General features: G+C 42.1%; 1 protein-coding gene across 2 annotated transcripts in view; it reads right to left on the bottom strand.

The window, feature by feature from the left end:
• Positions 1-301: 301 nt before the first annotated feature.
• KBTBD12 (kelch repeat and BTB domain containing 12) overlaps positions 302-22872 on the bottom strand; it is a 100920-nt gene continuing 78349 nt past the window's right edge. The window contains exons 7-8 of one of the 2 annotated variants that reach the window (XR_001594108.2): positions 6741-6865; positions 302-808 (exon numbers count right to left, since the gene is read on the bottom strand). The gene's annotated coding sequence lies outside the window, so the exon portion shown is untranslated. The remainder of the gene's footprint in view (positions 809-6740; positions 6866-22872) is intronic. The other variant, XM_016121946.2, reaches the window with a different exon arrangement.

Raw genomic sequence — 22872 nt, 5'->3', positions numbered from 1 at the left:
TGACATGATTCTCTATATAGAAAACCCTAAAGACTCCACAAGAACACTACTGGAAACAATAAACATATACAGTAAAGTTTCTGGATACAAAATCAATGTTCAAAAATCGATAGCATTTCTATACTCTAGTAATGAATTGTCAGGAAAAGAAGTGGAAAAAATAATTCCTTTTACAATTGCAACAAAAAGAATAAAATACCTAGGAATAAATTTAATGAAACCTGTGAAGGACCTTTATAATGAAAACTACAAGACCCTATTAAAATACAGCCATTTGCGACAACATGAATGGACCTTGAGATGATCATGCTAAGTGAAATAAGCTAGACAGAAAAAGTTGAAAATCACATGATGTCTTCCCCCACTCGGAAACCCTGATGTGTTCCACCCCTTGGAAGACCCTGATGTCTTCTCCCCCTTGGAAAGACCCTGATATCTTCCCCTGCTGGGAAGACCCTGACCTGTCTCTTCTAACTGAAGACTAGGAGGTGATTAAGCTCCTCTTCCATCCAGAGATGGGATCTGACTAGGGGGTTGAGCCCCGGGGCCTTATCTTATCCTGTGGCCATTCCTGGTGAGTTGGTCCATCCATCCTATGAGTCCAGTCAGTGACTCAGCCATCCAGGAAGTCGGGTTGCCGGTCTGAAAGAGAACCTGGAATACCACCAGGTGGCATGCCTCCTCGTTCTTCTCAGAGCCCCTCTGCCCCAGCCTGGCTGAGCCAACGGTCTGGCAGCTCAAAGGGCCGGCGTGGTTGGAATCTCGCAGTGACCGTCAGAAATGTTGCAGAGATGTTGTGCAACAAGACCTGCAAGAAACCAAGCACCATTTGAAAAAGTGGAGAACTCAGGTTTATTATCCCAGCAGACCCAGACGAGCTAGCACTCTAAAGATCTGGGCCCTGAGCTTTTATAAGGCTTAACAAGTAAAGGCAATACATCTGTTATCCAAACAGAACAAGCAAAGGAGAGGGTGAGTCTTCGGTTGATTTTGAGATCACTCTGCCCTTCAGCCTATACAGCAAGCATGTCTACAGAAGCAAAACAAAGAGCTGATTACAAGGATCACCATTTGAGTGGAAAATTTCTTTTCAATGGGAGTGAAATCATAAGGGCTCTGTCTGTTACAGTCTGACACAGTTCCCTTCCCTTGACAGGGAGGGGGACTGCTCAAAAGGGCCAGTCACAGAATGTATGGCTGAGTTTAGAAGCTCTTAAGTGGCAGAGGCCTGAGTTCCAGGTAGGACGCAGTTCCGAAATTCCTGGGGCTGTCGGGTGCCCTCTTGTCTCCAGCCTAAACACTGGTGGCTGGACAGGCCACTGGCCCTAGGGGAAAACTTATGGTATTTGGGCCAATAGAATGCAGATGCGATTTTGAATAGGGAGGCCAAGGAGGTCAATGCATGGCAATGGAGGCTGGCCTCCCAGTGGTGGGCAGCTAATGCCTGACCACCTGGTAGAGGACAGGACAGGTATCCTGATCTTTCGTTCCCCTAGGGTTACTAGGAGCACTGAGACCTATGGAGAGTGGAAAGATGGTCCCTTTGGTCCGCCCTGGGCTGAGGCTGGGGAGGAAGTGGTGAGACGCACTCGTAGCTGCTCCAGGAGGGGTTTACTATTGATAGAGACCAAGCTGTACGCGGGAGTCCTGACCTGCCATTTCATACAGGACACATAAATGGCACACTCACAGTGAAAAAAAGTCACTGCCCATGGCCCGGATGAGGCTTTTATCACCATCCACCCACCAAGATGGAGGTTCAGATGAAGTAAGCACATCTTGGAGAAGGACCAGGATAAGAGATGGCCTTGTTATGTTCAATGCCATGGGTGGCAGGCATGGAAAGGGCCTGGAATTGGGAAGTCTGGGAGTCACCTCCCTTCCACCACCTGGAGAACTAGCACCTGTGTAAACCTCTAAAGGTCTGCGAGGCAGCGGGCAGGGTTGCTGCTAGTCTCACCCCTGCCTTGAGTATCCAGGTCACCAATATTCATGCTTTAGCCCCAGGCCTCTTGACTGATCGGGAAGTGAACACCAGCCACTTTTTCCTGCCTCCCGCACACCCCTGGAGATCTGGACTTAGGCGGGAAGGAGTGACTGGACAGGGGTTCAGTTTCTCTGGGCCCATGATTAGCACAGGTGAGTTGCCCAATCAATGCTCCTTTGGAGGCGGAATGAGCTGTTAATTAATCACAGATGTTGCCCATCAAATTTATTAGGGCCAGGCATGGAGGGGGCTCTCCCTCTTTCTTTCCTCTGCTGTGTCTTCCCGTGACACAGCAGCCCCTCTCTTTTTCCAGACACCCCATTCCATGTTCCTTCCACTCTCAGTTACAACTCCACTCCCAGGACCCTTTCACCTTCTTCAGCCTCCAGTCTCCTCCACATTTCTGTATTCCCTCGCTGCCAATTCTGCCACCCTCCCTTCTCCCATTTGACCAGTGTCCTTACCCCCTCTCTACAGCCATGATCCTCACCTACCTGATCCAACACAAATAGCCCATTCTCCCTCACCCAGAAAAGTCTCTATCCACAGAAAAAGGCTTTGGACCACCAGCAAGCTCCCTGTCCCTGGGACCTTTGCTTCTGTGAAGCTCACTTCCCAGCCAGGCTGGTGCAGCAAAGGACAGGGTCTTGGGGACAGAGGGTCAGCTAATATTTTATTAGGGCTGGCCAGCACCTCAGAAGGGCAGACCCCACATTCCCTCTGCCAGTCATGCTGCCGGGCACAGTTTCTTTCCTCCTGAGGCCAGGGAGTCAGAGGGCTGAGGAGACCAAGCTAGGCCTAGGTATGAGGGGCACAGAAGAGAAAGGCCTCTGGAGTCATTGAGAGCCCAGGTGGGAAGCCTCCTTGATGTCTGAGGTCTTCATGTGTTCATGTGTCTGTGTCAAACAGGCACAGCCAGAAATGCTTCACTTTCCCAGCCGGCTGTGGGTGTGGTGCCATGTCTCTCAATCTCTAAAGAACTAGTTCAAATAGATTTTTGGCTGGGAGTTTACAGTGTGTGTGTGTGTGTGTGTGTGTGTGTGTGTGTGTGTGTGTGTGTGTGTGTGTGTGTGTGTGTGTGTGTGTGTGTGTGTGTGTGTGTGTGTGTGTGTGTGTGTGTGACTGTATATTTGTGTCTCTCTGTGTGAGACAGAGATGTGGTTGTATGATATCCAGGCAGATGGAAATATGTGAGTGCCCTCGTGTGTACCTGGGTAAACATTTCTATGAGTATCAGTTTACAGTTTCACTTGTGGTTAATAATGTGGGCACATTGCGTGTGCACTTTCGTGGGAGTGCAAAGAAGCATGTGTGCCTCAAGAGACTTTTGGGGGTATCAATGTCTGGTAGAGTGTGTGAGTGTGTCAGACATGTTCCCCAGACACATCTGTCATCATTTGATTGTGTCTGGGTGTCACATTATTATCATTTTATGTGTGACAAATAATCACTGGACCCCTCTCAGTGAACATTTCGTACAGAACTGTTGCGGCCTGGCAGTGTGCCCCTGAAACCAACATCGCCTTTGAATCCCTCGGTGTTACAATCAAGAATCTGAATTTCAAAACAGTCAAAGTAAGGAAAAGAAAGCCCCCGCCCCCCATTAGCTACTCTCCACCTGCAAACACCAGAGCCCAGAGCCATTAGGACAGAGCTTCATGCGCTGCGTCCATACAACCACTGGGTGGCCCACAGCCTGCTCAGCCCAGCATCCAGATCAGGACCAGAGAGAGCCTCCTGTCCTGAGAGAAGTGGCTGACTATATGGAAAAGGATCCCATTGAATCTAAACAACATTCCAGTGTGTCCAGAAATCTGTCGTCACGAGAATGCCAGACTAGGCTGGGGCATGTCTTTCTCCCCCTATTTCCCTTTGGCTCTGACCCACAATGGTCTCATGTCTGAGCCTCTGAGTTAGCATTTGTTTGTTTGTTTACTTGCTTGCTTGCTTTTTGGTGACTTGATCTCTTTTTCAAGTCCACATGGGAGCAAAATCATAAGAGCCCTGTCACAGCGGTCTGATATAATTCCTTTTCCTTGACTGGGAGGGTGACTACTCGAATGTGCCAGTCACAAAATGTATAGATGAGTTTAGGAGCTCCTAAGTGGCAGAGGACAGGGCGACCATAATTAGGGAACCCGAGGAGGTCATTGTGTGACAGTGGATGCTGGCCTCTCAGCAGGCCGGCAGCTAATGGCTTTCCCCTGGCAGAGGACAGGGCAGGTGTCTTGAGCCTTGATTCTCCTGGCATCTCCTGGAGCACTGAGGCCTGTGCAGAGTGGAAAGCTGGTGCTTCTGATCCGCCCAGGGCTGAGTCTGGGGAGGAGGTAGTAAGACACACTTGTGGCTGCTTGGGGAGGTGTCTGCTATTGATAGAGCTCCAGCTATATGCAGCAGTCCCGTCCTGCAGTTCTCAGTTTAGGACACACAAATGCCTCCCTCATTTGTGCCTTAGGATGTAGGAGTAATTTATAACCATAAAATGGGTGTTTCTGGGAGACCCTTAAGGAAGGTTTCTATGGTTACAGAGCTGGACTTTCACTCCTGTTGCTCCTGACTACATAACTACTTAACAGGCGTATTATATGTAGTTAAAACATTTTTGGCAAGAGTAATGCATAGGTGGTGCTAGGTACTTCATCCTGCATCATAACAGGAAGCACAGAATGTCTGATTGTTTTGCTGTTAATAAGTTTGACCAGTGGGTCCACGTAGTGACAGCTTGAGCCCTTCCTTGTAAGGTACATCTTTCCTTTGTTCATTTTTCCCAGTGATGCAAGACTTTGGCAGCCTGTGACTATCACTTTGTGATAGTCATTCATAGATGATTGTTGACCAAATCAATTATTTCAATAGTGATTTTAAACTTCTCTCATTGTTTCTACATTTATAAGTGGAATTCTTCTGTAAAAGAGAGCTTTCTTACGTTAACTAGGGTTACTTGGTAACCTGGAATTACTGTTTGTACAGGGAAGCAATGAGTCATGCTTGATTATACCCCTTTAATAATTTTCATAATAAGTTGATATGCAACAGTTACCCCCAGTAGTAGCAAGTTAGATATTTTTGCTTTCCTCCTTTTTGATGCTCAAATTATCCCAACCTTTGGTCAATAGAATCTCCTTTAAGAGGATTCCTTGTGACCTTTGACATGTCATGGAGCTATTTTTAAAAAGCTGCCTTATCACTACTCACACACCAGAAAAGCTAATGAAAAAGACTGATAATAGCAAGTAGTGGTAAAGTTATGGAGCAACAGGAGCTGGTACATTATTGATGGGATTGTGAATGGTGCAACCATTTTGGAAAACAGCTTAACTTAGGCTAAAGATACACTTATCCTCTGACACAGTGACTCCATTCCTAGGACTATTCCTAAGAGAAATGATTACATATGTCCACCTAAAGACAGATACAAAAATTTCCATACTACCCTTCATAACTGCCCTAATCTAGCAACTGTCTGTGTACTTACCAATTGTAGAATGGAAAAATATATTGTGATATATTCACACAGGAAATACCATGTAATAATGAGAATGAATGAACTATAATTACATGTGACAGTATGAATGCTTCACTAATCTGGTTACTTTTGCTGCATAACAAGTTGCCTCAAAACAGCATTTTAAAACAACTATTTTATTATGCACATGATTCAGGGAATTTGGGCAGGTCACAGTGGGAATGACTTGTCTCTGTTTGGTGTCTGAGGCATCAGCTGGAAAAATTTGGTAGCTGGAAGCTGAGTTGCCACAAAAAATACAGGATACTTGGTTAAAGTCAAATTTCAAATAAATAACAAATAATCATGAGACATACTTATATTGAAAAATGTTCATTGTATCTGAAATTCAAATCTAACCGAATGTTTTGCATTTTCTTTTGTTTGTTTTTTTCTAAGTTTGGTAATCTTAGCTGGAGATGACTTGACAGTAGGGGCTGGAGTCATTGAAATTCCTTTTCACTTACAGGCCTGATGTTTGATGCTGGCTGTCAGCTGGTACTGCTCAGCTGGGGCTGTGGAACAGAGCAGAAATATACCTGGTCTTCCCATGTGGCCTAGGCTTCTTCTCAGCATAGCAGCCTTGGGATAGTAAGATTTCTGACAGGGAGGTGCAAAGCTCTGAAAACAAGAATTTCAGCCAACAAAGCATTGTCTTTTAGCTTCAGAAGTCATGCAGCATCACCCCTGCTGCTTTCCCCTGGTTCTAAATGAGTCACGAATCCACTAGGATTTAAGGCAGGGGAATGGAATCCACTTCTCAGTGGGTTAGTGGTTGCTTCAAGAAGACCACTGGAGTAGAAAGTGCTGTTTTGACATTCTTTGGAAAAAACGGTCTGCTGCAAACATGATGTTGAATTAAAGAAGCCAGAATCAAAGAGCACATACATACGATGCCATTCATATAGATTTCGAGAACAGATAAAGCTAATCTGTGGTGTTAGATATTCTGGATAGCAATTACTCTTGGAGGGGGTGAGACAGTGGCTGGGAGAGGTCCTGGGCATTTTGGGAGGTGTCGGTCATGTTCCAATTCTTGCCTTCGTGCTGGGTAGTGGGCGTGTGCATGTTACAGAAATTCATCCAACCGTGTGCTTAGGGTTTGTACATTTCTTTGTGTCTTTCGCAATCGAGCTGAGTTGGTTCATGAGCGACGTGGTAAATTTAACCACATCGCACGTTTAGACAGAATTTTTGGTAGCAAGCAACATTGAAAAAGTGTTCCCTTGTGGTCACATTACTTTTTACCTTTCAAAGTCTTGGTCAGCCATCCACAGCCTAGTTATTAGGGGCCTGAATACATGGAAGGAGTAATGAGACATCAACTAGAGCTGGACCCACCTCTTCAGGAAGGCAAATATCCTCAGGAGTCTCTGGAAAAAATGATTAATTTTTTTGATTATAAAATAATTCAGGGCATTAAAGAATATTAGAAGATACATAAAACTATGAATGAGTGATTGCAAATTTTCTGTAATACCTCACCTGGAGAGACTGTAATGCCTTTCAGTTTTTTCTGTCTTTGATCCTTACTACTTTTAATACAGCTTTGACCACATATTGTTTGTATATCGCTTTTATAAAACATCCTGTCATTTTTAATTTTCAAATATTTTAATATTTAAGTAAGTATTCTAAGTATTTTCAGTACTTAATGTATTATTTTCCTCTTGCCATGTCCCTTCCCCTCCCGTCATAAACTTCGTTTTAATATTATATCCAGGGGATGTATATCTGGGGAGGCACCATGGTTTACATAACAACTTCCTTAAAGTTGTGGGTTTAGATTACTCATCATTTCTTTTTTTCTATTATAAATCACACTGGGATGAATATCATAACAACTAAACTGTTGCCTAAAATCTTATTATTTCCTCAGGATATAATTCCAAAAGTGGAGTTTCTGGGTAGGCAAAAAGCAATGGACATCTTGAAAGTTCTTGACATGTGTTGCCACTGTATCTACTCTGACTCTTAACAAACGACATCAGGCAGATGTCATTTTAAACACAAAAGGCCCAAGTGGTCAGCTTGGTCGAAAGAGGGCCATGCATATGTACCTTCTGATCCAGACTGACTTTGCATGCAAGGAAAGTTTCGGGATCTTCTAGAATATTCCCCACCCTCCCACGTGGCATCCTTCTGGTACATGTGGGCTATGGTTTTCTACAGGATGGTGAGTGTCACTTGCTTGACATGACAATGTTTTTCCTAACTGATTCTAGCACAGATCCTATTCATTGTTAGTAGTGGGAGGGGAAAGAATATGCCACCCCAAAATAGGACATTTTGGCATATTGATTATTTTGAATTAAAGTTACTTAAGAAACGGCCACTGCATGGAGGACACACTGACTCTTCTTTGCCCCCTAAAAGCAAGAGATAAATCTCCCATGTGATAAATCTCCCTGTACCAGGAGAGTAGAAGGCATATTTATCACCAGAGATGGGGAATTTGGGGCTGAGAAGGCTGTATGAATAAGCCTCGTTACTTCTTCACTAATTTATTACTCCAAGTTCAAACTTCCTTGTCTTTTCAACTCTTCACAAATTTATTGTCTCTATGTCTAAAAGGTAGAAAAGCTTCCTGCTTTGGTCTTTTTTTTTTTTTTGAGTCTCATATTTTATGGGGTTCCTATATGTACAAAATTAAATTTGTTTTTTTCTCCTGTTAAACTGCTTTATGTCAATTTGATTATTAGACCAGCCAAAGAACTTAGAAGAGAAGGAAGGAAAAGTTTTCTATCCCTACAGCAGATTGCAGCCTAATCCCTAACAGCTGAGCACATCATTATGAAAATGTCTCCTGGGGCCATCACAGAATTACCTGACATTCTCCATTTACCTCCATGGGGCAGCAAGGCTGCTCTGAACGTGTACCAAGCGTAACGACCTCCAGAGATAAGTCGACATAACTAAAATTGAGAACAGATCTCTTAATAAGCACTTTCACAGGAGCCCCACATTTCTTCTCTAGGAGGCCTACTTTCTCCCTAACATCTTCTGTGGCAGTGCTTTCACTGGCCTCTCAGAGTAGAGAAATTGCTACCATTCTGCTGGACTCTGTGGGTAAGGACTGAATTTTCAGGGGAGATGAGCTCTAAGGCACCAAGAGGCTGAGGCCTCCTGTCTGTCTGCTCCTTAACGTGAGATATCCTTGCTCTCTCCTATCAACTCTGAAAAATTGGGGTAATCTTGCCTCTCTTTTGGACTAGCTTCTAGTAAAGGACCTGGTGTGAGGGCAATGTGCGCTGAATGAGTAACTATATGAATGAAGGACTGATATACCAAAGCTGCTAGGAGTTGTAGGGATTGGAGGGGCACCACCAACTTGGGACCACTGTACTTCACTCATTCTGAAGGTAACCAGGGTCCTATTCTCTTCCCAAATAGCCCTTCCCAGAAGATGGCCATGGGCTCAGAAAGGCAAAAAGAAAAGACAAACATGTTAACATTGTTCCAAATCTGACCTCCATGTCACATTTCTAGCCCTTCTCCATACACCCATGCTGCTGCCTTGGGGTTGGCCATATGAGAGAACTGGTGTTGTGCCAATGGGGACATTCCACCCTTAGAGAGTCAGTATTATGGGCAACCATAGGAAATTGCTCTTTCAGGAGTTTGAAAATGTTTGCAAGTTCATGGGCTTCATGAACTGAGTGAGACTGTGTGGTGAGCTGGCTTAGCCTAGCTCCCGGATGCTATGCTTGATGATGCTCACAAGGGCTACTCAGACGTGGCAAGGATGCTAGAAGCCACATCAAGTGCTGGTGGAAATGCTTGCTGGCTGTGCGTGGTCACTTGGGTGACGCAGCTGCTGCCCAAAGCCATCCCTGAGGTCTAACCTGGCCTGATGAGTGGGTTCCCAACATGGGTCACAAATCATGGCTCAGTCTCAGCTCTGCCTCTCACTAAGGGGCCACTCCTTCCTTCTCCCTTTAGTACTCTGATCTGTAGAATAGAGCAAGTGCATGTTAGCTGGGGGAGGCCTGCACTCTGTCAGACCCACTGGCCAGGTATCTTAAGGTTCATTATCTCCTTTAATTTAGCCTTCGCAATAACCCTGAGAGGAGGCAAAATTGCTTTTTATTTTTTTTAATTGTGGTAAAATACACATAAAATGTATCATTTTAACCATTTTTAAGTTTACAGTTCAGTGGTGTCAAGTACGTTGTTGTGTGACCATCAACACATCCATCTCCAGAACTTTTTCATCTTCCTAAACTGAAACTCTGTTCCCTTTAAACTTCAACTCCCCTTCTCCCTCCCCCAGCCCCTGGTGACTTCTATTCTTTCTCTCTCTAAGGTGAAGTCATATAGTATTTATCCTTTTGTGACTGGCTTATTTAATTTACATAATGTCCTTAAGTTTCATTCATGTTGTAGCATGTGAATTTCCTCTTTTTTAAGGCTGAATAATGTTCCATTATATGTATATGCCACATGTGTTTATCTATTCACCTGTTAATGGGCACTGGTGGTATATTCACCTTTTAGTTATTCCAAATAGTTTTTAAGGCCAAGTTTTGGGGTGAGAACTTTGGAGTTAGTCAACCACTGAGACCTTGGTTCCCTCACCGTAAGGGGCAGTCAGAGATTCCCAGCTTGCCTGAGTTGTGCTGAGTAGAGATGATGCCAGTTTATGAGAGCACAGACAAAGAGGTATGTGCTCAGATCCCTTTTGAGGAGTGAGTTATCTGATAGCCTTCAGCTATGAACTCCTTCAAGGCTGCCTAAGCTTCTGAGCCAAGGTCATGGTTTCCGGAGGTAGCCCTAGCCAGTCACTGGGAAGATTATGGTTTGAGGGCCTGTGATTTCTGCCTAACATGGGGCTCCTCTGCTGGGTCTGCATGGGGACTGAGATACCCCCAGCTCTCTACCCCCAATCCCTGGTGTTACTCCCAACAAACCTTTGCATACTCCTAACTCTGCTTCAGTATCTGAAATCCTGGGGGACCCAACTGACACAGTCATAATAAGCTACATTGTTAATTAGTGACAAAACTGGGAGCAATACCGGTCTTCTGGTCCCACCCCCCACTGTCACTGCCCTTGTTTGCACATTGGATCTGAGGTCAGGGTTCCTTGCTGCTTCCATGGCTGTCCTCTTAAAGGTAGGGGTTGAGACAAAGTTACAGAGAGACAATCTAATGAGGAGTCTAATGTTGTTGGGATTGGGTGCTCAGGTTTTGAAGTCAGAAGGCCCAACTTCAATTCCAGGTCTCTGATGAACTCTGGCTCCATAGGCAGGTAGCTTAACCTCTGAGCGGTGATCTCCTGAATTATGAAGTGGGAATGATAGACTAGCATCTCCCTCATTACAAGGCTGTGAGAATTCAGTGAGCTCAAGTATGTACAGTAGCAGTCTCCATCATTTTTGGCACCAGGGACTGGTGCTCCTATGAGAATCTAATGCCTGATGATCTGAGGTAGAGCTGAGGTGGTGATGCTAGCGCTGGGGAGCGGCTACAGACACAGAAGTTTTGCTCGCTTGCCTGCTGCTCACCTCCTGCTGTGCAGCCTGGTTCCTAACAGGTCACAGACCGGTATTGCTCCAGGGCCCGAGGATTGGGGACCCCTGGTGTAGAGTGCTTAGCAGCTGGGCATGGTGGATAATTAACAGCTCCCTTCTATGCCTCCCAAATTACCCCCCTAAGTTTTGTTAAAAGTGGTACTTTACTAGCAGGAGCCGGATGGAAATTAGTGTAGGTCTAAAAAGAAATCAGAAAATTAAGATATGAGCACGAAAGGAAAATCAAGGTCATTATTTTGCTTTGCAAATCTCCTTGTCCTGTTTCCTACTTTCTTTAATGGAATCATCACTATCCTATTTCCAGGTTCACTTCTCTGTTGTTATGTCCACATCCAATACCAACCTCCTCAATGTCTTCTGGTCCCACCCCCCACTGTCACTGCCCTTGTTTGCACATTGGTTCCCTGCCAGCGCAAGTGCATTGCTCAGTAACTTCCCTTCTTCTCTTCCAGCTGGCCCTATGCAGCCTGCCCTTCAGACACTTTGAAAGCTCTTCTTTCTGTTGCTCAATTGCCTTTGACGGTGTCTGTATTTAGTTATGATCAGGTTTGGCTGCTTATTACAGAAAACTGCAAATAAAGCAACTTAGACATGATAAAATTTCATTTTTTTTTCACTTTCACAAAGTCTGGAAGTAGCCATTCTAGGGCTGCTACCTGCTCTATGGTTCAGACACCCAGGCTCTTACTATCTTATTGCTCTGCCAGTGTGGCACTTTATAGTCCAATTTAGTTGTTCAAGTGCCAGCCATATATGTATATTGTAGCTAGAAGGAAGGAAGAAAGGAAAAAGATCACACTTCTTTCCTTTAAAGACCCTTTCTAGATATTGTGCATACAATTTCCATGTATGTCTCCTAAGCCAGAATGTAGTCTATTATAGCTGCAAGGAAGCCTGGAACATGTATAGTTTACACTGAATAAAGTATGCAATGTTTCAGTACACAGCTTGACAAATGTGTACATATGTCTATACCCCAGTAACCACAATCAGGACCATGGCAGAGAGAGCTTAAGTGCCTCAGCAGGCTCCCCTGTGCAGCTCTCAGTTTTGAGACCTACCCTAATTAACCACTATTCTGATCTTTGTTGCTATAGTTGACTTTTGCTTATTTTGGAACTTGAATATATTGAAACATTCAGCATGAGATTTTTTGTGTCTGGCTGCCTTCACTCAACCTTATGTCTGTGAGATTCATCCATGGTGTTGCATGTAACAATAATTTGCTCTTTTTTAATGTTCTGTAGTATTCTACCACACTTTATTTATCCATTCCATAGTTGATGGACATTTGGGTTGTGTCCAGTTTGGAGATATTTTTAATCAATTTATTTCAGATAGTCACATATTCAGCTAAAATCCACAATATTCCATAATATTCCATTATTATGGAAGAAAGGGAGAATGAATATTGTGAACTAACTAACAATCCTACAGCATTGCATGGAAGCCAAATCATCTTGGCATTCATACACTTAGTTCTCTACAAATAGATTAGAACTATCTCCCCAGCCTGTGCTCTCACTCTGCTCTGCCCTTCTCTCATTGCACCGTATACTCTCCTGCCTGTGAGTCTTTCTCACACTCCTCCATCTGTCTGGGATGCATCCTCCTCCTCCTCCTCCTCCTCCTCCTCCTCCTCCTCCTCCTCCTCCTCCTCTTCCACATACCATAGCCTCACCACTGCTCATTCAAATTCTCATCCCTTGAAGCATAGCACAAGTGTTACCACCTACATGCAGCCTTCCCCTGTCCCCAAGTTGGGACCAGTTTCTTTACACCATCTGCTTCTATTATGTGTGTACCTTGGCAAATCCATGGAGCACATTTATTTTATAATTATCTCAGAGCATCCCAGAATTTAGAATTAGTTCTTTAGAGGTCCCAAAAGCCCACAGGAGTTTGTCTGACTACTCCTAAGATGGCTGATCCAACATCTCATTGAGATTTCCAGGTCTTACTTTCCCTTGTTGGTGCTCTCCTTTCTCTTCACTTCCCTCCCTGATCCATCGGTTCAATAAACAAGAACTAATGAACTGATATCCAAGAGAGTAGATCTTAAATTTTTCACCATCAGAAAAAAATTGTAACTATGTATGGTGACAGATGTTAACTAAATTTATTGTAGAGATCATTTTTCAATATGTTCCCCCACACCCCTCTGTTCAAAGCATAATCTCAACTATGGGTGAATCTAGCCATCTGCTTTCTTTCTCCCTGCTGGCCCATGGAGCTGAAGGTTACTGGGTAGACTGAATCCACCATAAATCCATCCAACCTCAGATAGCCCCAGCACTGCCCAGAACGTCCACCTATGTTTTCTTGGTCAGTTCACACTTCTATTCTCTGCCATGAATATTTTTTCTTTTTATAAAACGAATACATAATTTACATACATTAAATTTTACATTTTTTTTATGTATAGTTCTGCAAATTTTGACACATGCATACAATCATGCAACCACCACCACAATCAAGATATGGAAGAGTTCCATCATCCTGTGCTCCTTTGTGGTTAAGCCCTTCCCCACTCTCTGTTCCTGGTGCTCATAGATTTGCTTTCCAATCCCTCCAGTTTTATCTTTTCCAGAATATCATATAAATGAAACCATATAGTATGTAACCTTTTGACGCTGGCTTCTTCTACTCAAGATAATGCATTTGAGATTCATCCATGTTGCATGATTCAGCAGTTCACTCCCTTTTTACAGCAGAATAGTATTCCATTGTTATGATGTGTCACAGTTATCCACTCTGCTGTTGATGGACATTTTAGTAGATTCTGGTTTTTGGTTATTATAAAGAGTGATATGAACATATTGTACATGTCTCTTGGTAGATATACACTCTTAAAAAATATTCCTAGAAATAGAACTGTTGGTAGGAGGCAGAAGTAACTGTTTTTGATCAGCCATATTCAAATGGAAAATATTACGTAATCGGGTCCTTTTCAGGTGAACTTGGCTAATTTGGATTCATATTCTCTCCCTTTCTCCTCAGGGTTGTATTTAAGGGGTGTGTCCAGTTATTGGCTGGGCTCTGTTGACAATGGCTCCTCCTGGTCCTTATATCCATTAGCTATGAACTGTAGGGAATGCTATTCGAAGGATGTTTGTAAGATTTCTTGGAGGAATGTGTATCTGGTTCCACACATGTAGTGAAGACTATTGCTGCCACTTCTTCTAGGATCTGAGCCCCTTTACAATTTTAGATGATTGATTAGTTCTGGACGCTTGGCTTTGCTGCCTAGAACTTTAAAGAAAGTACTCCGAGAGCCAGCCTTAAGAAAGCACTTGTCACCTAGAAGGAGCTCAGTATATGCTCTACTTTCGAAGCTGAAACTTTTGATATAGCAACTCTGAACTCAATCTGGAAATACATGGTAAAGCCTGAGAGGCTGATACCCTGAGACTCAGTAGTTCTTTCCTGAGTATTTTCTCTGGAGAAGCACTTGAGCCTATGGACCAAGAGGTCAGTTTGAGGGTGATCAGTGGCCTTGCTGGGAATGGCAGTAAATAAGAAATAAATTAAATAACCATTGGTAACCAAATGGATGAATATATTTGGTATGACTGGAATACTTTATGGTAGTTAAAATGGATAAATTAGACCTACATGGATCTGCATGGGTTAACATGGATAAATCTCAAAAATGTAATGTTGAATAAAAATATCACATTACAAATGCATATGTAAGGTCTGAGAAGATGTATATGACATTTAAAAATAATATTCATAAAAATACTCTGTTTTTTGATATATACACATATGCACAGTATATATGTTCATAACATATATGCAATAAATGTGAAAAAACATGGAAGAGAAGGATTCAAATCAACTTCAGGGGAATGCTTACTTCAGGGAAGGGAGAGAGACAAATGGGTTTGCATAGGCTTACTAATATGACTAATGTGGCCAAATGTTTACCTTATCAAAAATGGGTGTGTGTTATATTATTCTTTACATTTTTATATGTAATAATTCCATTTAAAATATTTAAAATTATTTTTTAAATGTTTGGAATTTCGCTTCTGAAGTGGAAGTGTGAGGAGCTCTGTAGATCCACTGAACAAGCATAACTGGTGAAAATTATATAAAAGGTCCTGTAAAGTCTTTGTAAATTGTCCTAAGGGTATCCAGCAAAGGAAGAAACATTTATTCAAGAAAACTTACCAAAACTATGGCATTTGAATCATGAACCACTCTCTCTCTTTACCCTTTCAGTTCTGTGTGACAGACACCCTACTCCAGGTGGGGCAGCCAAGAATCCAGGATTCCTTCTCACTACAGCTCCCAATTCAAAGCTAAGGTCTCTCCCTGAGATGGGCAGGCTGCCATCTTTTCTCATTTCTCCTGTGTTGGGAGGTCCCCAAGACATCCCCAGGTTTGAAGATTTGCTGAAGGGACTCACTAAACTTAGCGTATAGTCAGTCATATTTATAACTGTATTTAGTATGGTAAAATCATACAAAGTAAAATCAAAGAGAAAAGTCACATCGAGAGAAGCCCAGTGGAAACAAGCTTTCAAGAATCCTGTCCCAGTGAAGTCACACAAGACACACTTAATTTTCCCAGTAACAAGTTGTGGCTACATGAGTAAAATGTTGTCAACCAGAAAAATTCATTAGAGACTCAGCAGCCACCATTTTTTATTGGAGATTGGTCACGTAGTCACCTTCTGACTGGCATATAGCAAAACTCCAGACTCCAAGAGGAAAAGGTATTCAGCATAAAGCTGATTGTATAAACAATTTAGGCACAATGAGTCACTCATCAGGGGAGTGGGAACTTTCCTGAAATCCAAGTTCCCAGGTGCCAGCCGAGGCTAACCTTGTAAGCAGGCCTTTCAAAAGGTAACAGTCAGGCTTTCAATGTTCGACGAAGCTCCAGAAAAAGTACTAAGCAAAGTGGAGACAAGCAATCTACCAGCTGTAAAGTTCAAAACACTGGTTATAAGGATGCTCAATGAACTTAGGGGAAGAGTAGATGAACTCAGTGAGAACTTTAACAAAGAGATAGAAAACATAAAAATGGAGATAGACAACTTCAAAAAGAACCAGTCGGAAATGAAGATTCCAATAACTGCCATGAGGAATACCTTAGGGAGAATCAATAGTAGATTAGATAAAGCAGAGGATCAAATCAATGATTTGGAAAGTAAGGTAGCAGAAAACACCCAATGAGAACAGCAACAAGAAAAAAGAATCCAAAAAAATGAAGCTAGTTTAAGGAGCCTCTGGGACATCAAGCATAACAACATTCACATCATAAGGATATCAGAAGGAGGAGAGAACAAAAAATTTTAAAATATATTTGAAGAAATAATGATGGAAAACTTTTCTAATTGAATGAAGGAAATAGACATAAGCTCAGAAAGTGCAGAGAGTCTCAAACAAGATAAATCCAAAGAGGCTCGCACCAAGGTATATTATAATTAAAATGCCAAAAGTTAAAGATAAAGTGAGACTCTTAAAAGCATCAAGAGAAAGGCAATTAGTTACCTACAAGGGATCACCCATAAGACTGTCAGTTGATTTTTCAACAAGCTTCGTTGGCCAGAAGGAATTGGCAGGAAATGTTCAACGTGATGCAAAGCAAGGACCTACAACCAAGATTACTCTACCGGGCAAAGCTATCATTTAGAATCAAAGGACAGATAAAGAGCTTCCCATACAAGAAAAAGCCAGTATTACAGTAAATGTTGGAAGGACTTCTTTAAGAAGAAAATATGTATCAAAAATATGAATAAGAAAAACACAATTAGTACATATCTATCAACAATTACTTTGAATGTACATGGATTAGGTGCTCCAATAAAAAGGTAGAATGGTTGAATAGATTAGAAAGCGAGACCCTTATGCTGCCTACAAGAGACTCACTTCAGATTGAAAGACACACACAGACTGAAAGTAAAGAGATGTTGAAAGATGTTTCACGAAAATGGAAACAAACAAACAAACAAAGTTCAGGTAGCAATATTTATACCAGACAAATAGACTTTAAAACAAAGGCTATAACGAGAGACAAAGAAAGACCCAGTAATCCCATGTCTGGATATTTATCTGGAGAAACCCAAAATATCACCTCAAAGGTACATGTGAATCCATATGTTCATTGCAGCATTATTTATAATAGTCAGGATATGGAGGCAACCTGAGTATCCATCAATGGATGAATGGATAAAGAAGAGATGGTACATATATACAACAGGATATTACTCAGCCATAAAAAAAAGAATAAAATCTTTCCATCTGAAGAAACATGGATGGACCTAGAAGGCAGTACTGAGTGGAGTAATTTCGACAGAGAAAGACAATTGCCATATGATTTCACTTACATGTGGAATCTAAAGAACAAAACAAACAAACAGAAAAAAACTCATAAATACAGAGAACATTTTAATGGTTGTCAGATGGGACTGGGGTTGAGAGATAGGGAGAAAAGTGGAAAGGATTAAGAAGCATAAGTTGATAGTTACAAAATAGTCATGGGATGGAAAGTAGCACAAGAAATATAGTCAATAATATTCTAATAACTATGTACAATGTCAGATAGGTCCTAGATTTATTGGTGTGATCACTTTATAAGTTACATAAATGTCTAATCACTATGTTGTATACCTGAAACTAATACAATATTGTATGTAAACTGTAATTGAACAAAAATATTTTAAAAATTAGTACACTTTAAAGCAGCCATGTATACAGTAGAATTGGGCCCATGTGTTAAAAACACACACACAGGCCCAAGGAAGACAAATGCCTAGAAAAGGCCTGAGAAAATCTTAAGTCTTCATGCTGCACTAATTAGCGAAGTCCTTCCCAGCTTGAAGACAGCATGCAAAGACTGAGAGAGGTGGCTATTTTATATGATCCACATTTTTAACAAAATATCATATGTATACAAAGAAACATGAAAATATGTCCCATTCAAAGAAAAAGAGATCTCCAAAAACATCCCTGAACAAATGCAGACTTCAGACTTTTTACACAAAGATTTTAAAACAACTGTCTGAGTGAGCACTGGCTAAGCACCAGGAGCAGGTTCTGTGGTGAGGACCAAGCATCTGAATGGACAGTCAGGGCAGTTCAGCACCAGGCCCTGTGTGGAGCAGGTGCTCAGGAAACTTCCCCTGGATCTCCTTTGCTAAGGAGCTCTGGCTTGGCCTCTTGCCATTTGCCAGCAGTGCTCAGTTTGTGATCAGTAAGAAACATTGACAGTAAGGGAGGATAAACTCATCTCTTGGCAGAATGAGAAATTCTGAGCTCAGAGATGTTACCCTGGGTCTGTCATCTATTCATATATCCACATATCAGTCCATAAGCCTGTCATCCATCCATCCATCCATCCATCCATCCATCCATCCAACCATCTATCCTCCATTCTTCCATCCTTCTATCCTCATTTTTATCTTTCCATCATTTCATCCACCCAATTGTTTATCCTTCCATCCATCTATTCTCTTACCATGTTCTTACCATTTATACATCTGTCTATCATACATTAATCTGTTAACCTGTCCATCCATCTTTTACATTCTTCTCTCACTTCACTTTATATTCAATCAACTATCAGTCTATATATAGAGTCATTGCCAAAAGGAAAAGGCTTAGAGGGGAAGACAAGGGTGGGGTGCTATGATATCTCAGCTAGGGACCATAGTTGGGAGGTTAGAATATATGGGTCACAAAGTCTCTGGTTTCTCCAAGGGATGGAGGACAGGAGAAAGGGCAGGGAGAGCTTCAGGGACTTAAAGTAATGGGGCATGCCACTTCTTCTTGTTGTAGTTGAAGTGGGATTAATCATAATATCAATTATTAATAATAATAAAGCTATATTTTAATTGAGTACTTACCATGTGCTACGTATTATTCTAAGCTCTTTACATGTATTAACAAGTATCCTATGAGGTAGATACTATTATTATGAGTAAACTGAGGCTCAGAGAGGTTAAGACAGTTGCTCAGGGCCACAGAGCTATGAAATATGAACATGGGTGTGCAAATATTTCTTCGAGTCCCTGAGTTGAGTTTGAACCCAGGCTGTCTGCTTAATGGCTGACATTCTTAACCACACATTGTGTTGACATCAGTTTTCTCTAAAGTTGAACCTCTCACTCCAAATCTTTAGATAGAGTAAGCCCATAATCTATGGGACGAAGTTCTTTTGGAAGGGGAAAATATCCTTTTTCATCCTGTCACTTTAAAAAGCAAAAAACGTGGCCAACTGATTGAACCTCAGTGTGTATCCCTCCCTTCTCGTCCTTTTATGTCTCCCTTCCTCCCTCTCTTCCTCTCTCTCTCTCTTTCTCTGTCTCTCCTTCCCTTCCCTTTCCCCTTTCCCTCTCTCCTTTAGCTTTCTCTCTCTCTCCTTTTCACCCTGTCTCCTCTCTCCCCACAGTCCAGGTGTAGCCACTCTCAGTTAATGGTTCTACCAGTCATCTCTGATCTCACCTCTTTCTCACACTTCGTCAATACTTAGAGTTGTTTTTTGATCTAAACCCTCCTCTCCATCTCCATGTTCACCATCTTAATTGAGATCTTATCACTTCCTCTTGCCTCATTGGGACAAACCTTCCTTGCCTCAAGTAAGACCCCTCTTTTCTCACCATCCTCCTGCATTACTATGAGTCATCTTTCTGAGCTGTTTATCAGCTTCTGCCCACTCATTGTTGTCTACCAGACCAAATCCAAACTCCATGGCTTGGTATTCAAGGCTATCACAGCCTGGCCCTAACTTGCCTTCCGGCTTCATATTCCTCCTTACCCTTTATGCCCCAGCCTTATTGTACTTGGCCAGACTACTAAGCCCTTTCATGCTTTCTTGCCTTTTTCTCAAACTGCCAGGATGGTTGGGCCACTGTCACCTTCCCAATCCCTCAACCCCTCCTCTGTGAAACTCTCCTCTGTGCCCTTGTTGATTAAAAGAATATTGTTACTAAAACAAGCTTTCATGCACATGCAAAAATTACAAACTGTTCAAATGGATATACACTGAAAAGTAAATCATCTTTTTTCCCCATCTGTAGTCCCCAGTTCTCTTGTTTCTTGTGTATTATTCCAGAACAGTCTATGCAGGACATAAAAGCTTATCTGTACATCCATCTCCTGCCTTTTAACACAAATGGTGGTTTCTTGTACAGACACTTGCTCATCCTGTTTACCTAACAGCTTATCTATCCTAGAGTCAGCTCTATCTGTCAGTCTCATTCTTTTAATGGCTTTGCAGTATTCACAATATAGATATGAGATCATTCATTGATGGGCACTGGGATCATCACCAGCCTTTGCTGGGACATTTTGATGGTGCCTTTATGTACGTATGGGTGTCTGTAGGATGCATTCACAGAAATAAGAAAAGCTACTGGACAACAATCATGGACATTTAAAATGTATTACACCACCAAGTTGTCCTCTAAAGATTTTGCCAATTTGTACTTGAATGTGTGAGAGCACCAGTTCTGCACTTTTAGATCCTCTGTCACAGGGTGGATGAAGGGCCTAGTTTATCAAAGGCATGGATGTTCTGAGGTGGATCCTGAGCACTTTCCTTGGGTGCCAGCACCAGCCAGGTGCCAGAGGAGGCGATGAATGCTGGTGAATAACAGGAGGAACTTACCTCTTCTAGCTGGGTTTGAAACTGTGGAAAAAGTGGTTCTGGGATCAGGTCAGTTCCAGGCCTCCTGGCTATAGCTGCAAATGAGAGGAGGCTTCCAATCTAAGTAAAGATCATTGGGTTTCCTAGCAAAAGTCAGTCCTGGGACCCCAAGACAGATGGGGACACCTCCTCTACTCCAGACCAAATTTGACATGAACTAGCCTGATGGTACAGGGAACAAAGCTGCGAGAAAGGATTAAGGAGGTCAGACTCAGGCTTTTGGAGTGAACAGCCCAGCCCAACTTGATAATTTGTACCACTGGAAATAAGGCGTCTGATCAATAAGTCACTTCATGACTAATTAATCACACTCTTCCTTTTCCTTTGACTTCTGTAATTAAGTTTCTATTCATTTACACTGTATTTTGGTTTCTTTACTATGGTAGTAATTACCTGATGTTGTCACTTGCATAATGTTCTCCATTCATATTCTTAATTCTTTCCTCATATTTTATTGCTTAAATAGCTCCTTTGGTCTCTATTGTTGTTTCTGTCCTGGAACTCCCTCCTGGAATCCTTTCTCTTTCTCTCTCCTAGAGTGGATGCTCTCTGGGCCCATACCAAGTTGCCTGGGGCCTAATCATGAATCTGTTAGTAGGAGCCACTTTTCTGGGTCTTGTGTCTTCCTTTTCTTTGGTTTATGCTCTCACTTTGCTTGAGCACATCCTAGAAGTTTCTAATGAAGTACGTTGAAAGTGAATGTGGCAGATGTAAAATGCAACTGCACCTTCTTTAGCATGCTTCTCATTGAGAAGTGGTTCATGCCCCTCCCCTGGAATCTGGGAAGACTGGGCTTCACCTAATACAGTATGGTGGAAGTGAAGTTATGTGAGTTCTAAGGGAAGGTCATGCATGACCATGCTGTGTTGCTTGCTAGAACATTTACTTTGGAGCTCTGAGGCTGCCAATGCTGGAGATACCATGGGATCTCAGTTGAGCCCAGCCTTCTAGCCATCTATCTACAGTTCCAGGCTTTTGAGTGATACTGGGCCTGAATACCACGCAGACTATTCAACTGAGGCATGCCAGTTTCCCTTGCCCACGAAGTCGCGAGATGTGGTTAAAAGGTTGTTGTTAAGTTTGAATATAGTTTGTTACACAACAGACAACCAGAACAAAATGTTTCTAATGTTTACCTGTCTATAAATGTCATTATTCTACTCTCTTGCTGATGAATAGTAAGTCTGGGAATAGGAATATAGATTGAAAAGGAATTTCTCACTGGATTTAAAATACATTTTCCCACTGATCTCTAGCAGGAGTGTTGGCTTCTAAGAGCCCTGGTAAACTCTAATTCTCATCTCTTTAACTGTAACCTGCGCCACCCACCCATATCCCTTAGGGTCTTCACTTTACCCCAGAAGTTCCGATATTTCCCAGTAGGCCATTGTTCATTTGTTGTGCAGGACATGCTTTTAATTAGGTGACTCCTGGGAAATGTGTCATTTCTTGAGTTATTTCTTTCCCACACTCTCTCTGTTCTCTCCTTTGGAGCTCCTACATGCTGGCCATTGAATCTCCTGAACTGATTCTCAAGGTGTCTTTCTTTTCTCTCTCTACTGTCTTTTTTTTTCCCTACAAGAGTCACACTTTATTTTTAATATCTATCTATCTATCTATCTATCTATCTATCTATCTATCTATCTATCTATCTAGTATTTATGGTGACATTGGTTAATGAAATCCAGTAAGTTCAGGTGTACAATTTAACAGTAAGGCATATATATATTGCATTGCGTGATCCCCTTCCATAGTTAGATTTCTTTCTGTCACCATATATTTGACTCCTTTCACTCCATCTAACTTATTCCTTCCCCCTCTTCCTCTACCCTCTGGTAAACACTAATCTATTCTCCAAGTCCATGAGTCTCTTTTTGTTTGTCCTGTTCATTTGTTGCTTTTAGGTTTATATTCTACATATAAGTGATTTTCAACTTTTTCAGTCTGGTTTATTTGGCTTAGCATGATTATATCAAGGTCCATCCATGTTGCCACAAATGGCTGTGCTACATATCTTCTTATGGCTGAGTAGTAATCCATAATTTATATGTACCCCAGCTTCTTTAGCCAATCATCTATCATAGGACACTCTACTTGCTTCTATGTCCAGGCCACTGTGAATAATGCTGCTATGAACATCGGTGTGTGAATATCTTTTCAGATATGGGCTTTCAAGTCTTTGGGGAT

This window comes from Rousettus aegyptiacus, unplaced genomic scaffold, assembly GCF_014176215.1.
Source record: "Rousettus aegyptiacus isolate mRouAeg1 unplaced genomic scaffold, mRouAeg1.p scaffold_m13_p_12, whole genome shotgun sequence".
NCBI classification, from domain to species: Eukaryota; Metazoa; Chordata; class Mammalia; order Chiroptera; family Pteropodidae; genus Rousettus; species Rousettus aegyptiacus.
This window is presented reverse-complemented; position numbering and strand designations above follow the sequence as displayed.